This window comes from Condylura cristata, unplaced genomic scaffold, assembly GCF_000260355.1.
Source record: "Condylura cristata isolate star-nosed mole 26May11 unplaced genomic scaffold, ConCri1.0 scaffold00003, whole genome shotgun sequence".
Lineage (NCBI taxonomy): Eukaryota > Metazoa > Chordata > Mammalia > Eulipotyphla > Talpidae > Condylura > Condylura cristata.
In genome coordinates this window covers 25,048,795-25,067,097 of record NW_004567104.1, presented here as the reverse complement: position 1 = coordinate 25,067,097, position 18,303 = coordinate 25,048,795, and positions in this window count along the sequence as shown.

Below are 18,303 nucleotides of genomic sequence, written 5' to 3'. Positions count from 1 at the left end.
GCTTAAGTTTTGTATCTAATAACACATTTCATAAGCTTGCAATTTAATTCCTAATATCAGCAGGGACTTCTTACAAATAAAATCTTTGAGGCAACTCTTCCTTTAGACCAGAATGAGAGATTCCGTTGACTTTCCCACATGATCCCTGGACTTTGACCCATAACACTCTTGTTTACTTTGAAAATATTTGTCCCAGTGAGAAGCCGTGTGCTACTTTCCCAGATGTTGTAACACAATTCTATCGATTAAATTTTCAAGCTACTTATTAATAGTTGCATATCCTCTCCAAATAGCCTGATTTTTCCCTATACCTCCTCACTATAGGAGGTGTGGTCTGTTTGTCTGAATGATGTGCTAGACTTTCTGTAGTGATAATCTGGTGACAAGGATTCTCTCCATAGCTGTAAGCCAGTCACTTAATCTTTCCCTGTTTTTCCCATCTGTCAAATTGAGATAATAATACTTAACCAGCTGGTAGAGGTGGTGTGACTATCAATTAGGCAGTATTATGTACATTCTTGGAACATGAAGTATGTGTCAGTAGTGATTTTATGTGCTCAATTGGCTATTAAGAAATCATTGAACCAAACCTAAAAACATACCTTCCCATCATTCAGTACCTTCCTTTCCCCACCAGACCATTTCCTTTCTTTTAGTTGCACCTAGAATTTCCTTTGTGCTCTGTTCCATTTTAACAATTGTTCTTAGTTTCCAGTCTGTGGAAAATGCTGCTTCACATAAACCAGATGATGTAATAAAAGGGTGTCAGCTTTGCTGTCTGGAGACCTGACTTGAGTCTTGGTGCTATCAATTACTGTCTGAGTTTGAGCAAGACACTTGCTGGCCTAGATTTATTGCTCCATCCATAAAAAGAGGATTGTAATTCCTGACCTGCCTACCTCACAGAGCTGTTGTGGGGAATCCAGTGAGATGGGATATATGTAAATGTGGTTTTATAAGGTGAAAAGTACTATACTAGGGGAAAGAATTAAGGAATTTAAATGCATAGGTTTTAGATTACCTTTCAAATGACTGCAGAGGGAAATTTAAAAAAAAAATGGGTTTCTTACCCCAACAAATCTCTGAAGTAAAGACACGCTAAAGCAAAATCCAGTTTACTAAATGAAAAGGATTTTAAGTAATTGTTAATTACTTCAATCTAAGTCTTTCTCCTTTGAAGAATGCAGACTTGACCTGTGGATGTGAAAAGTACAACAAAAGTGTTAGTGTTGGCAAAGTCAAAATATGGCTTTTTGAATTATAATTATAATAACTTGCAAGGGTATCTAAGGTGGATTATTTTTAAATGATACCAACAGTGATATTTTTCCTAAATAACAGTTGACACTGGAATATGATCATTTGGGCAGGGTAATACATATTGAGATATTATCCAAAAGACTGTATCATAGGAAGTTTTGAATCTACTGAATTTTAGAGTGTCTTCCAAGCCTGAGAATCTTTGCTTTTAGAAGGTGTATTAATGATGTGTCAGTGTAAATGCATATGGTTACTAGCTGTTAAGCTCCACAAAGAAATCTATAGTCTAAAATAGTCAACAGAATTGTTACACCAGAATTTCTTCAGTTTTGATATTTTTGTATTCTATCATATCTGGAAACAGGACTAACAGATATTTTGGGGTTCTGTAGTGGGAATTTGTATAAAGTATTACTCTTTTTCAATAAATTTTTTTTAAATAAAATTAAATCCTTGGCTTGCTTTTCTTTCAAGGTGGCCATGTTTGGAAGAGGAGATGGTTTGGGTAGGATCTGACTCACTGGGCTCCTGGAGTAAGAGCTCGGGGCTACCTATCAATTACTTCAGTCACCCCACCCATTAGAATGCTCTATTCCTTTAACTGAGCTCCTTTCTCATCAAGTTGGTGATAGAAAAAAATGCTAGGAGAATTTACTGAACTTTCCTCATCTGTAAAAACTGGACATTCTATAATCAAAGACTAAATGATAAAATAGGCACTCAGAGTGCCCCATTTAAGGTGTAGGTAGCTGTGTTCCCCACAAGCTGGGAGAGGGCAAAACAATAGCCTGCAAATACATTGCTGTCAAAAAGATTATTATCAAAACTACCTAAAGTAAGTAATGAAAACTATTCAGTTATCAGAGAATATCAATAATGTATAGTCTTTAATTATGACTTCTCCAGGGTAATTTTCATATTAAAGAAACCTGACTTGCACAGGAAGGATTACAACTCTATATGGGTCAGTTGCCAGCATTAGCATGAGGGGTGGGTGAAAGATCATTATCAGTTTGAACTAAAACTCCCTTAAATTAAGCATGTGCATCAGAATCTTCACTCTTTCTATGGAATATAAATCTCAGGGGATGGAGTCGAGGCCCATGATGTTTCAGAAAGAAAGAGAACTTATAGGTGTTGCTGACAAAAGCTCTCAGGGGAGAACTTGGATTTTTAATCATAGCGAGGAGACACATACTTCTATAAACTCCACCTTCCAGGCTTCATTTTTGCAGACCTCTGCTTTCATCTCCTCCTCATTTATAACTTTCTTGGTGAATGAGTGCCAGTTCTTGGGAACCCCATCCTGCCCTGGATCTCCAAGTTCACACCTTTTTAAGTCTTCTTTATGTTAGTAAGATCTAATAACAGATTTTATTTTTAACCTCTTTGTGCTGAGCCTCAGGTCTGCAGTCTCTTCCTCCCACAGTCTAGACTGGCTCTCTGTACCCCCAGTCTGGTCTAAAATCTCTATAATAATTAGCTGCTACCATGGAAACTGACATAGTCATTGCAAGTTCTAGGGTTAAGTGGGGACAGTTTATTGAGTTTAAAAACAACCAGAAAGCTTCCTAATGCCCTGAAGCTCTCTGCAAACCTGATGGCATTTTGTATACTCATTTACCATTGACAGGTTTTCCCAACATGGCCACTATTGGCAATCTGACACAAGAAATGATGTATTCAATTCATGTTTACTAAACATTTACCACAGACTCACTGCTATTAAATACAAACAATATTAGAGAGAGTAGAAAAGGAATAAGGTCAAGAAGATAAAGAATGTTAAGTGGCAATAGAGTTGATACTGAAATCTAGCACTTGTTATGTCACTGATGGGCTAGAGAGCTATGGAGATGTCCATCCAGTGTGTATTCATCTGTAAAATAAAGTGCTTGGAACTATACAGTGTGTCTTACCCATAACATTGTTGGGGTACAATTTAATAACGTTAAAAACTAAGCCCCTGGGCCCTTCTTGGTGGTGCAACAGGTTAACGCCTAACACTGCAAAGCTAGCAGCAGCCACTTCAGCACATTCAATTCCCAGCCCCATAGGTGAGCCACATGGTGCAGCAGTCCTCTCCTGACCCTCCCACTGCTCCCCTCAGCAGAATACTTTGTCAATCAGCTTGTTCTGCTCCCCACATGGTTTCTGGTGAATCCTCTCACCCTCTGCATCTTTGGCCTGTACCTCAGTTCTGTATGCATAAATAAAAACATTAAAATATAAAAACAAACAACAACAACAAAAAATCTAAGCCTCACTCCCTGCCCAACAGTCAGTTTTGGGAAGTCTGAATAGATAAGGCTGGATAAGGCTGCCTTGAGGACAAGGCAATAGGACCCAACCACCGTGACCAGAAAAACCAGCCCAGCTCCAGGAATATGAAGCAGCAACCAGGATATGTATCTGTGTCAAATGCCAGTATCAGAGACCAGATATTTCAGCAAGAAACTGGTGCCCTAAGAAAGCCCATGAAAATAAAGGAGCTCAAATCCTTTTCCCCATACATACCTCTCTCATCTCATCCATTGCTTCTCTTAGCAGAATATTTCAATAAATCCACCTCTTCTTTTCTCCAGTCTGCTTTTTTTTTTTAATTATTTATTTATTCATACAGAACTGGGGTACAGGCCAGAGATGCAGATGGTGAGAGGATTCACCAGAGACAGAGTGGGCAGCAGAACAGGCAGATTGACTAAGTACACTGCTGAGGGGAGCAGCGGGAGGGTCAGGAGTGGTCTGCCACGTCATGTGGATTTTCTCGGGGCATGCTGGGATCAAACTCATGCGGAAGTGGCTTAAGCTTCTTAGTGCTGTGCTTTAACCCGCTGCGCCACCAGGGAGGGCCTTTCCAGTCTACTTTTGATGAATTCTTTCACTCCACACCTCTATCCTCACCCCCAAGATTTCTAACACTATAAACATATTAGAATTATCTAGGAGATTTTGAAGTTTCTCAATTGTAAGATCTTAACCCAGAGAAGGAAAAACAGAACCTTTCAGAGGAAAACAAGGTTTTCTAGGGGGTTCTTGAGAGCCAAACATTGGATTATGTCATTCCTCAGGAGCAACTCCTATTCACTAAGTTTTTTTTTTTTTTTTTTTTTAAAGATTTATTTATTTGTGCGTACAGCACTGGGGTACAGGCCAGAAGCTCAGGGGCGGTGAGAAGCTTCACCAGAGACAGAACAGGCTGACTGACGAATTACACTGTTGAGGGTGGGTCAGGAGAGGTCTGCCACACCATATGGTCACCTCTGAAGGAGGCGGGAATCGAAATCATGCGGAAGCAGCTTTAGATTCTCAGTGCTGTGCTTTAACCCGCTGCGCCACCAGGGAGGGCCTCACTAAGTTTTTTAAGAGAACATACATCCTGGCAATTAATAGTAGAATTTTATTTTTTTGCTTTCAGTTTAGTTTGTCTTTATGTTTGGTGAGGAAAGGGCAAGTGGTTTTCAGGAGCACTTGTCAAAATTATTTGGTTAAAAACTTCCATTCCTGTCATCTTCTATTATTTTTAAATTAACCCCAAGAACAGACATTAATACAAAGATTTTTTTTTCGCCTAAAGATTTATTTATTTATACATGTAGAAGTAGGGTACAGGCCAGAGGTGAGGAGGATGAGAGTATGCACAAGGGACAGTGCATACAATCTGTGAACACACAGATTGACTGAAATACACAGCTGAAGGGAACAGCAGGCAGGTCAGGAGAGGTCTGCCACCCCACGCCATGTGGGTCACATCCCTGGCTGGGAATTGAACTTGTGTTGCAGTGGCTACGATAGTTTCACAGTGCTATGCTTTAGACCCATTGTACAACCAGGGAGGGTTCCACAAATTATATATATATATATATATATATATATATATATATATATATATATATATATATTTAAGGAACACCCTCTACTTAACAAATCATAATAGTTCCAGAGAATAGGTAATAATAAAGAAGAACCTGTGTTATCTTCCTCTGTTGTTGACATTTTCAGGAAAGACTTGAGCAAACCAAATCTTACTTCATTTATTTTAGCTGAATAGCAATTCTGTGATTTTATTTCATCATTTAAGTGCTGTATTTCTTTGATTCTCCTCATACCAGAAAAGAAAAAGTAAAGATAAACATACACAGACCATATATACACTAATTAGAGTTGAATTTCTGTTATTTCTGAAGTGCCCTAATGTAATCTTTTTATGTACATATAAATAAATTGAGATTTAGAAAAAGGAAATTTTTTTTTTACTAAAAAATTATGCAAATGAGTCAAGGCTTAACAGAGTCCAAACATAGGAGATCCTACTGTGTTGCTTAATTGGCTGCAAAAGTAGAATCTAGCCCTCTCATGATCTCAGATGGTTGTACATTTACAAAACAACCTAGTATTCAGGCCAGGAATCCTAGGAAATTAAGTAGGTTGAGATGAAGTTTCCTGTGATGTTTAATCTTTTAAAATTTAAATGGCTACCTCACCACAGGGAAGTCTAATTCAGAAAAAAAAAAAAAAAATCTCTGAAGAATATATTAGGGCTAATCCCCCAGAGTGATTTTAAGCTATAGATTTTCTAGAGAAAGGAAAATTGCTCTTACAAAGACTTGTTTTCCTTAGAAACTTGTAACATACATGCTTTCCCCCCTGGGTATATTTCATGACATAAATCTTTAAATTCCCTGAATCCTGCTGAATATAACCCAATCATTGTTTCTGTGCACTAATGTGAACCTGTCAACCCAAACAAGCTCAATTTGGGGAATGTTAGAGAATTGTCAGAAAAGGTCATTCTCAGTACCTGGCATGTGATATTTTGGTAGCTTCTGTTGTTAAAATATGAACATGAATCTGTCCTGTCCACTGTTTCATAGAGATTTGTAGAAAAATTTCTTAATATTAACTATGTTATTTTGCTACTAAGGAGAAAATATGAAATGTTGTGATAGAGCTTCTTGCTCTCCTCATATACTACTCTCTTACTGAGTTTTTAAGGACGCTTCAAAACTGGACCCTCCCTGGCAGCTCAACGGGTTAGGATGCAGCACTGTAAGCTACACTATAAGCTTAGTGCAAGTTTGATGCCCCGCCCCAAAGATGATCCACATGGCGTGACAGACCTCTCCTGACAGGCCCACTGCTTCCCTCAGCAGTGTACTTCATCAACCTACCTTTTCTGCTCCCCACTCTGTCTCAGGTGAAGTTTCTCCCTGCCCCTGTACTTCTGGCCTATACCCCAGTTCTATTTATATAAATAAATAAATCTTAAAAAAAAAATAAGGACACTTCAAAACTAATCCAGTTTTTAATAACTATGTTGCTTACTGCTTATGTTAAACACTTGAATCTGCCAAAGCCAATGACCTGGTTTTGGGGTTAAATTAAAGAATATTATTCTTCAGATGGGTGTCAGATTTTTTTAAAATGTAGAAATAAAATAATATTTATCGATTATAAAGTCCTCTTGAAGGACTTTAGCTGTTTAAATATGTTGCATTCAAATTTTATTTTACTATTAATGAGCTTTGAAATTTCAAAAAAAATTGATAAAAAACACACCTTGTTCAAAATATATGGAATATTAAATTTATTCACATGAATATAATATACTCACATATTCATATATTCTGTATTCTACATATATGTGATATATATAATACAAACCATATACACTTATAGATATGTGTATCTTTCATTTCCACAGCAATATAAACTCTATGAAAATGAAAACTTTTATTTTATTCACTGCTCTAGCTACAATTTTCACATTTGTTCCTGGCCCAGAAGAGGCACTAAATCACTTCTTGATTAATTTGTAATTAAATTTTCTTTTTTTCCATAAATAATGTCATATAGTTGGGTTACTATCATATAGATGTCTAAAGAAAACCTTGTCAATTTTTTAATCTCTAATTTTTCCACCTTCCTTGTATAAGAGGGAAGTAGTATCACATTGTTGTTTTAAGGATTTATTGTGAGCTAGCAGAGGTGTAGAATGAAAGATAAAATGTCCTTCTTAATTACATCTTTGTAGAATTCCAGGGATGAACTGACTGCCAGTGAGGCTTATTCCAGGGATGAACTGACTGCCAGTGAGGAAATAAAAACAGGGAAATGAAAGGCAGTGGGTTCCCCCCCCCACCCATTAAATTTTCTTCTGCCTAGGACTGCATGAGATCTTACAGGTCAAGTGGTGCTATCTAGAATAGACTCAAGCCTTGTCTTAGTACTTTGGGCAAGTGTTATTCCTCCTGCCTCCAAAGATGAGAAATTCACTGAACTACAGACCCCATTTATCACAGTCAGATAGTTCTCCTGAGTAATCTTTGCCCTTTGGAGTATCTTTAGCACATTATGAGGTTATTTTCACTGCAGTTTTCTTTCTGTCATGTCCCCAAGAAATGCCTTCCAGATCCTCTGGCAGTCATGAACCTAATCAAGTATAAAACCTGTCATGATTTTTGAAGCTTAGCATCAGGCTCTATTGTGTCCCGCCCAGCCCCAAGGGCCTGAGGCAACTTAATTGGGCTTTTGTAACCATGACTCAGTTCTCAAGTCCCAGTAAAGTGACATTGGCGCCTGAGACTTTTGTCATGAACCGACAGCAGGACAGGATTATGTGAAAGGTTTGTCATGCCAAACAATAGTAATGCCAGTTATAGTTCTAAGAGTGGGGAACCACCTATGTGGGGCAAGTGATTTCTTGACTCTTTCTTTAAACAGTTCTGGAAATTCACAATGACACTTTAATAGCTTCATGATTAAGTTCCCTTCCACTTACTAACTCTGTGACCTTGATGAGATAATTAATACTCTAATCCTCAATTTCCTCAGCTTTAATTTGAAATAATAAGTGCCTAATTCATTAGATTGTTGTTAGTATTAACTAAATTGTTATACTTCCCAGTCATAGTAGTTACTAAATAAACATTACCTACTATTAGTTATTCTTTTTTTGAGAATGGCCTGGAGGAAAAGTAGGTTATGAGTTTCTCTGCTAGTATTCTTTACTATTGATTCAAATCAAGTCTCCATTTACATGTAACTAGAAGCCAATATTCATCAAAATTGGTTAAAAATTAAATTGTTGTTCGTTAATACAGAATTTTTATAAAATATTTTGCAAATGTTGCAGTGAAGATGCTGGGACTCTCAGATATAGTGCAGTTCAATTTTCTGACAAATAGGTTAGTTTTGTTAAGGTGATAAAGCGGATCAAAAAATGCAAATTGAGTGGCTTTAAAGTTGCTGCTTAATTCTGAGGATTTCAGAGACTTATTTTTAAATCAAAACAATAATTACAACACTACTCAATTATGTGTTCACAAATGGTACAATAGCACTGGAGGACAAAATTGCCAGTATCTCGATACAAATCGAGGTTTTGATGTCAAACTATAGCGGTACTTGTTTTCTTTGCTACCACATCTGTGTCATTCATTCATTCAAGAGTGTCCATCATGGAGCATAAAAGATTATTAATTTTATTAAATTTCAACACGATTTCATGTCATCTATGATGAGATAAAAAGTACTGTAAAACATTTCCACTGCACACCAAAGTGTGACATGTGTCCCAAGGAAAACCATGTATCATTATTGGAGTTGCAAATGGAACCAGGTACATTTTTGATAAAATACCATCTTTTATTTGAAAGACAAACTTGTTATTTAAACTTGGATATTAGCAAAATAGTTTCTTGAAATAAGTAAAGTGAATGAATAAGTAATGAAGTGGCCTCCTTAGTGGTGCAAGGAATTAAGTCTCAGTACCATTAAGTCTCAACCACTGCAGTACAAGTTCACCCCCAACCAGGGAGCTGACATGCATGACACAACAGACCTCTCCTGTTTCACCCTCTGCTCCCCTCAGCAGTGTGTTTCAATAGATCTAATTGTTCTGCTCCCCACTCTGTGGCTGGTGAATCCTTTCACCTCCTGTACTTCTGGACTACAAACCAGTTATATTATGCATAAATAAATGAAATAAATCTTTTCCTTAAAAAAAAAAGTGAAGTGAAATTTTAAATTTAAGGGAAACAATCCACAGTATTTTTGCAGTAATGAAACATGGACTTTAAAATGAAAATGAACACTTAATTTATAGTTGGAAATTGTGTAATCATAGCCATGAGTTTCATAGTTTTAAAATAGTTAAAAGAACTTTCTGATGAGACTGTTGATATTAGCAAAGACAATTTATCAGTATTGTGAAGTGGAATGTATCATCCATTTGGAAGATTTACTTCTCTTAGTGAACTAATATTTCATACATAATCAATACATAATGATGATGCTATAGATAATGTTGCCTATAATACATAGGTAAACTATCCATTTAAAATGCAAAAGAACCATTTTATGTATATACCATATGAATTCCTCATTATTGAATGTATGAGTCAGAAAAGTGAGGGTGAGGGAGAGAAGGGAGACAATCTCCTCAAAATTCCAAATAATGGAAATTCTTTTATGGACTGCTGCAGAAAAACATGACAACAGGAAAAAGATGTTCACTATAATTTCTTCCAATGTCTGCCCATGGAGAGTTTATTTTTATTATTGTTATAAACAGAATAAATGTTTGAGTTAATGTTCTGTTTATCTCTTATTGTATTAACATATTCCACGGTTCAGCCTTCTCACCATAATCATTATGTTATTACCTAATATTAGTCCATTACATGATGAGGTGTATTTTAATGAGAACTCGCTTATGATTGTCTATTTTAATTGTTTCTCATTTTCAATTTGATAATGATCTTGTAGCATGTACACTTCTTTTTTTTTTAACTTTTTGATGGATTTCCATAAATGGGATTACTGAATATTATATATTGCTTCATATATATTATCGAACTGCTCTGCAAAGGATGATACACAGCTTTTCTGCCACCATAATGACTAGGCTTGCAATAATTTAACCAGTATTGTAACCTATGGGATTAACTTTGTCTTAATTTAATCAATTTAAAATGTCCTCTATAAAAACTCACATATTCCTATTCATAATTATTGTTTTATTTGCTCAATACAGGTGCCACTTTTTTTTCCCTCTGGAATATGTGCACTGTTTAGGAGTCTGAATTTTTGGCAAATTCATGAACTTATAAATTAGTTATACTTTCTTGAGAATTGTGAACTTTTACTTATGAATGTGTAGCCGATAAACACAATAAAAGCATTAGTCTACATAGTGGGAGACAGAGATTAGAATCTAGTAAAAGAAGAAAGCCACATAAACACTCACAATGACCACATGTTGAGTAATCTCAGTGTAATTAAATTTGGTTTGTTCCAGTGCTTCTCCAGAGAATAATGTACCACTCAGGCATCTGTGACTACCACTTTGTTCTAGATTCAGGAAACTGAAATACTTTTAAAAAACAACTTTTTCAAAATTAAAATTCCACCAAGTTAGTTATAAATATCAGCTAATTGAATCTAAGTTTTATATGGAAACACAAAAGACCCAGAATGCCCTATAGAATATTCAAAGAGAAGAGCAAAATTAATGATCTAATTTACTTTATTTCAAGACTTATACGAATTTACAGTTATTTGTATAGTTGTTTTTGATGACAGTGAAATATTGCAGTGCTAAAGAAAATGAACTATCAAGTCATAAAAAGACAAGGAGGAACCTTAAAAGCAAATTATTAAATGAAAGAAATTAAACTGAAAGGCTATATACTGTATGAGTCCAACTATATGATAGTCTGTAAAAGGCAAAATTAGAATAAAAATGTAATGTTAGTGAGTGATGAAGATATTGGAGGAGATTAAAAATGTAGGGTCAGGAGCATATATAGGAAGTGTCTGTACCTCTCTTGTCAATTTTGCTATAAAACTACTCTAGAAAATAAAAAAAGGCTTCTTACAAAGCACTGTCAACACAAACAGTAACTGTAGTGACTATTGAACTTGTCAGATCTTGACCAAAAGAACAGACATTAGAAGAGTCCAGCTTTGAGAATAATGCTTTATAAAGGGTTTCCACATTTTAAGTCCCCTCCCTACCTTGAAAATACTTGATACCTTCCCACTGTCTTCCTGTGCCTCCCTTTGACAGACTTGCCAAAGTTAGACAATAAAGCCCCTCCTCGGCTATTTAAAGAATTGAATGGAGCTGGAAACCCAAGGTCAAAGTCAGTGAGCTCTCCAGTAAGGAAGATTGCACAATACTCAGAATGTACTCAGGAGCACAGCCACTCACTCCTTTCCTGCCTCACACGGTTCAGTATATTATTTTGATTTGAGAAACTGTCTCTTGCTTGTTCAGGATATGAAAAGTCATAACTGGACTCTGAAAGTAGATGTCAAACATCTTAAGCAAGCCCTTGACTATATCAATTTTCAGTTGTCTTCCAATATGACTATTGTTCTCTAGACTTGCACAATAAATGTTAGATGTTAATATATCCAGAAACTCAAAGATCTCAAATCTCAGTTGTTTGGACATTATTCTTTCATCTATTTTCTATCAAGATAGTTGTAGACTATTCTTCAGCTTTTCAATTTTGGCAAGACAGTTTATTGCTCACTAACTAGTTTTCAAATATTTTCCTACGTAGAACATCCAATTATTTGTTATTCCTGATCCAAGCAATGCATCTCTTATAATTATCTTTTTGGCCTTCAGAGATTATGTGTTGATCAGGATGGCGTCTTAGAACTTTTCTGACATGACCCTTTTCATAATTCTTTTGTTTTTCATTCCATTGTACTATGGATTTTAGCATCACGTATGTTAGCCATGAATCATTGAAAACTTACATCTGTATATGCTCCATTAATTTTAACACTAAAAGCCAGTTCTATCCACATTATAGTTATCTATTTAACTTCTGTGAGACGCAAAGACAATACCATTTTGTGTTTCATACATCTACCCATGAATTTGGATAGAGGTTTTAGTACATGTGAAATGTTAACATATACCAGAAAGATGAAATGTTCATTTCCTTTGATTTTAGTGTTGCTAGAGCTAATAAATAATGTTACTAAAATTAAAAATGAAAGGATTATCTAACTGCTGAATTATGGCCTATATTTCATTGGAGTCTTTTAGAAATAAGCACAGAACCATGTAATGTTAGTGCTTAAATATTTCATTGTTGAACCACAGAGATATTTTATCAGTATAAAGTTGGATCATTATTAAAATGGTTTTAGTTATCTTTCACTCACATTTTCACTACGTTGCAATGGATAATAATAAACATAATAGGGTCTTCACTGGTAGCACAGCTGTTAAAATCTCAGTGCTACCAAGCTATTGCCGGCCACTGTGGCCTGAGACAGATCTCTTCTTTCTCACCCACTTCTCAGCAGTGTAATTCAGTAGAGCTGCCTGTTCTGCTCCCTATTCTGTCTCTGGTGAATCCTCCCACCCCACCCTGTACCTCTAGCTTACACCTCAGTTCTTGTATGCACAAATAAAACTAAATATTTAACGCAAAACAAAGTAGTAGTAATGGAAGCATATAGTCTCAAGTTTCTGGTTAGTGACTAACTCAGTAACCACAGTCAAGGGCAGGTCTACTGACAACTGAACTTGCTAGTCCACTCCACTCCCCTAAATGCAGTGGAAAGATCATGGAACAAGTCTGAAATCATGTGTCTTAGACATGAATTTTTCTATGCCCCTCATTTGTTCTGTATTTTAAAACATTTTTAGACTAACTAATTATGGAAGAGTCCCAGATTTTTCTGAGAAAATTTTTTCTGTTTCTCTCTCATACACACACACACACACACACATGCACAGCACACAAACACACACACACACACACCCCCTAGCAAGTATAAACTATGGTATCCTTACCACTTCTCTAGTAAATTGGCTTGTGTAAACAGTAAAAAACAAAACAAAACAAAACAAAAACAAAACCTGCTGAAACTAAAGATATCCAGGTGATATATTTATCTGACAATAGAATCCTCTATGCATTATATAACTTTCTATTAACTTCTGTGCCTCCAGATAACCTTAACCATGACAACATTGGCAAACCTTGACAGCAACAAAGCTACAAAGCTCTTTCCTTCTCTGTTGTCGAATCAATCACTGATCACATTCTTTGTTTTACTAATAACTGAAGAGACAAACTGATTAAATACTAAAAGCTTATTTTGAATGGCACCTGTATTTGCCACATAAACAGGTTGACTTCTTCACACATTTTAATTCTTTATGGCTCAAATCTACTGTCACTAAGCCATACTGATTTTTTTTTTACTAAATATAGTGCAAACCTTTACATGCATTCCTTTACATTTTCTGTGTCACTAGCATAGCATAAGTCACTTAACTATTTTAACTTTTTAAAAGATTTATTTATTTATGCATACCGAACTGGGTACAGTCCAGAGGTGTGAGGGGTGGGGATGAGGGGACTCACAAGAGACAAAGTGGGTAGCAGAACAGGTAGATTGACAAAGTACACTGCTGACAGGAGCAGTGGGTAGTCGGAAATCTGCTGTGCCATGTGAGTCACCTCTCTGCAGATTGAACTCATGCTGCAGTGGCTGCGACAGATTCATAGTGATGTGCTTTAACCCATTGCACCACCAGGGAGGGCCCACTGCTATTATTTTTTAAATGAAGATTTTTCTTTTCCTCCCACCATTTTTTTTTTTTTGTAATTTATAGTCTTTTTATTATGATAACATTAGTGTATGATTCAGATATATAAGGTCCTACTTCTTTAGGTATGTTTCCACACCACAGCCCCCACCAGAGAACCCACAGTTATCCTCCATAGTCCATTGTACCCCCAAATGTGTCCCTTACTTCCATCCATCTGTACCTCCTTTGCCAGGCCTGACTTTGTTACCTTCGGTCAGTTCCTTACTCTTCCCAAGGGCTACTAGACATTTCAGGAAGGCTAACCCTTGAAAATCAGAATAACCGTGCTTTGTGTCAGCTGGCTTCCCGCTGATTCTGGTCAGGGAGATTGTGGCAGGAATCTAGGTGATGCAAGCAGAGAAATGCCAGCTCTTTCTCTCTTCCTTGTTCTGGCCATTGCCTCTGGCACAGCTGCATCTCCTCTGTAATCTAGTTCTCAAGAGCCATGATTCTAGTTTCTGCTAGGAGACCCTAAACTTCAGGCACTTCTCCCTTGGTTGCACCAGCTGTGGTGGGTTAGGGACTTCTAGCTATTACAACTCCAGACTACCTTGTTGTCACCTGTTGACTTTTATTTTTTTTTTAAAGATTTATTTATTTATGCATACAGAACTGGGGTGCAGGCCAGAGTTGCAGGGGCAGTGAGAGGATCCACCAGAGACAGAGCGGGGAGCAGAACAGGAAGATCAACAAAGTACACTGGTGAGTGGAGCAGCAGGAGGGTCAGGAGAGGTCTGCTGCACCATGTGAATCACCTCTGGGGATGGGGATTGGACTCATGCTGAAGTGGCTTTAGCTTCTTAGTGCTGTGCTTTAACCCGCTGAGCTTCCAGGGAGGACCCCACTGATTTTTAACCCACTTTATCAGCTGTCAACTTTGCCCAGATCTGTCAAAGAAAGGAATTAAACAGCTACAGTTAAAAAAAAAAAAAAGTTTCCAGCACTGTTCCATGTCTCAAAACTAGGAATAAATAAAATAACAAAGTTATTAAAAGTTATTATCTTGTATTTGTTCTTTCCGAGAGCTAAGACTTGGAGCCAACCATAGAAACGGAATAAGGAAACATCTAGAGGGGAAAAATAAAGAACATATAAAATAAAAAGAAAATTGATTTTAGAGTGTTTATTCGCCATAGCTCAATAGCTGGTTCACTCTTTCTCCCTAATATAACTGGTTGCAGTATCTGTATCTAGACAGACTAGCTAAGTATAGATTCAGATGCAGCAATACATGAAAGTCTTCAGGGAGGAGAGTTTTTTCTATTGTTTATTCAGTTACTGAGCAAGCAGTACCTGTGCATGCTTCATCTTTAATTACCAGATTGCTCTGCAGTACACACAATTCCTTCTCTGTGCTCTTAGCTCCTTTTCAGCAATGTTGGTGGTCAAAGTTTCCCCATCATTTGGGCCTCTGAGCAATTTTAAAATATACTTGTTTTTAAATTTAAATCCTTGGAAATCACAGTTTGGGTCTCACTAGATCTCCTTCCCTTAGAGATTTAACTTGCTATTAATTAAATGCAACTCAAGTGATAAGAGAAAAAAGTCCTCACAATTTCAGTTAGATTTAACATATTTATAACTTGATAATTATAAAGGGGGAAACACTGGCTTTCACTACTACTATCTTCTTTTCAAACTGAACTTTTTTTCAGAGAAAGAAATTCTTTTCTATGAGATACTATCACCACAATTGTTCTAAGTAAAACGAAACAGATCTTAGTGTTCACCTCTTGCCTGGTATGCAAGACAGTGTTTAAAACACTGATTCCAAGTTTGAAAAATCAAGATGTATGTCATGGTTCCACACTATCATCAGTGTAAACCTGGGTAAGTTAAGCTCCTAGTGCCTTAGTGTTCTCATTGATATAGCAAGGATAACAATAAAAAATATATTGTGAGAAATAATGGGCATATGTGTGAAATGCTACCATCTTGTTTGACACCCTGGGAGTCAGATCGATTCTAGTTATTCTCTTATTATTATTATATGTTTATTCTTAATATGTGTACTTACTTTTTAGATTTTATTAGGAAAAATTTCTCTATATGTTGAGTAAATTCCTTCTTGAATTACTAGATATAAAATCAGAAATCAGTTTTCCCTAATAATTACTGAACATGCTGTGTAATTATTGCACTAGAGGCATCATATTCCTAGAACCTAATCAGGAACAAAGTATTATTACTCCCGGGCCCTTCCCTGGTGGTGCTTGATTTGTAAAATTTTATAAATTTTGCTTTTTTTTAAAGATTTATTTATTTACGTGTAGAGAACTGGGGTACAGGCCAAAGGTGTAGGTGCCATGAGAGGATTCACCAGCTACAGAGTAGGGAACAGAATAGGCAGATCAACGAAGTACACTGCTGAGGGGAGCAGTGGGTGGGTCAGGAGAGATCTGCTGTGCCATGTGGATCACCTTGGGGAGGGGGATCAAACTCATGCTGAAGCGTCTTCAGTTTCTTAGTGTTTTAACCCGCTGTGCCACCATACAGGGCCTAGAGACACCTTTTCTTTTATGAAAACCCCACATATGTGCCCGTTCTCACCAACTAGAAAAAAAAAATGAGAGGATTTTTACTTTAATGACAGAAAGTATAAAGCAAAATTCGTTTTCACCATTTTTTTTTGTTTCACCACGGTTCTAGATCCATCAATAGGCACCGCAAGTACCTTCCCTAGGAAGCTAATTTATACAGGTTGTATGTTTATCACAACATTCCTGATTTTATTTGGTAGAATTTGATAGGTTATTTTTAGGTCTAGGAAAATTAAAAATATGTTTCCATATAACTAATTGGCTACTTTTTGCCATTATGGTTTCAAAAAGCTGTCATAAGAATACTTTCATTTTAGATTGTGGGGGCACCCAAATAGAAACTAAGATTTCTGGGAGATATGTGGTTCAAACTAAGCTCTCATCTTTTCACTTAACATTAAACATCGCTTTAGTTCCAAAGCAAATTGATTCAATTCACATTGAGTCAGGATAATACAGATATAAATATTTTACAGATAAATACAGTCCCTTAGAAGTTCAAAATTTCATAAATAATAAATTTCAAAATGGTGATGCCCAATTGTTTGTTTTTTCATAGAAGAACTGGGGTGGAAGACAGAGGTGTGAGGATTTATGAGAGGCAGAGTGGGAAGCAGAACAGGTGGATTTACCGAAATACACTGCTCCGAGGAGAGCAGTGGGTGAGTCAGGGAAGGTCTGCTGTGCCGTGTGGTTCAGCTCCCTGGCTGGGTATGGAACTCAGTCTCTAGTGGTAACAGCCCTGATACTTAACCCCTAGGCCACCAGGAAGGCCCTATTTTTTTTTTTTTTAAGATTTATTTATTTGTGCATACAGAACTGGGGTACAGGCCAGAGGCTCAGGGGGCAGTGAGAGGCTTCACCAGAGACAGAGTGGGGAACAGAACAGGCAACCATGTGGTCACCTCCCTGACACGCGGGAATCGAACTCCCGGAAGCGGCTTTAGAGTCTCAGTGCTGTGCTTTAACCCGCTGCGCCACCAGGGAGGGTCAGGCCCTATTTTTTTTAACAGTTACACAAGGAATACTAACAGTATATTCTTGCAACATTCAAAGTGATCTTGCCAGGGTTTTTCTAAAAAGACTTTGAAGCAACCTTGGAAGATGATTATATTTTGAACATGTAAAAATATGAGCAGCATAAACTCTTATACCCAGAAGCAACCTTTAGAGAGCATGGATTTTTTTTTACTATCATTGCAATACTCTACTGTGTGTAGAGTATTAGAGTGAGAAAGGTGTTGGAATGACTGTGGAATGTTTAGAATATCAGAACAAACGGTATACACCTAATTTGATAGCCAATAGGATAAAATGTGAGGCAACATATCAGTACTACTTAATATATTTTTTATATTTTCCATTTATTTTGTTGTATACTTTGTTTGAATTCTATACCATTTTGACATGAAATATAGCAACCCTCAAAGTATATGATCTTGCCATATTTTCTTCCACTTAAAATACAGACATTTGGGTTATTAATTAAATATTTCAACAATGAGAATTTTCATCTTTCAAATTCTTTGCACAGGAAAGTAAATATATTCATTTCTATGGGTTTGCATACTTGTTTACCTTCATGCCAAGTCATAAAATAGGTCAAAATGATAAGTCAGTAGGTACTTTTTGTTACCTATTATAAACATAGAGAGAAACTTAAGTGTTTTGGTTCAATCCTCTTGATGGTTATTTGGGGAATTTCTATTTGTCTTTCTATGGATTTGTAAGGAAGAAAAGAGATGATTCTGAATTATTTATTGAAACATTATAGGAAGAAAAATGCTTACTTTTTAATAGCAATTGTATAAATCACATAAAGAAAATACAACTAGTATTATAAAACCTGATGAAAAAAAGTAGATCATATAT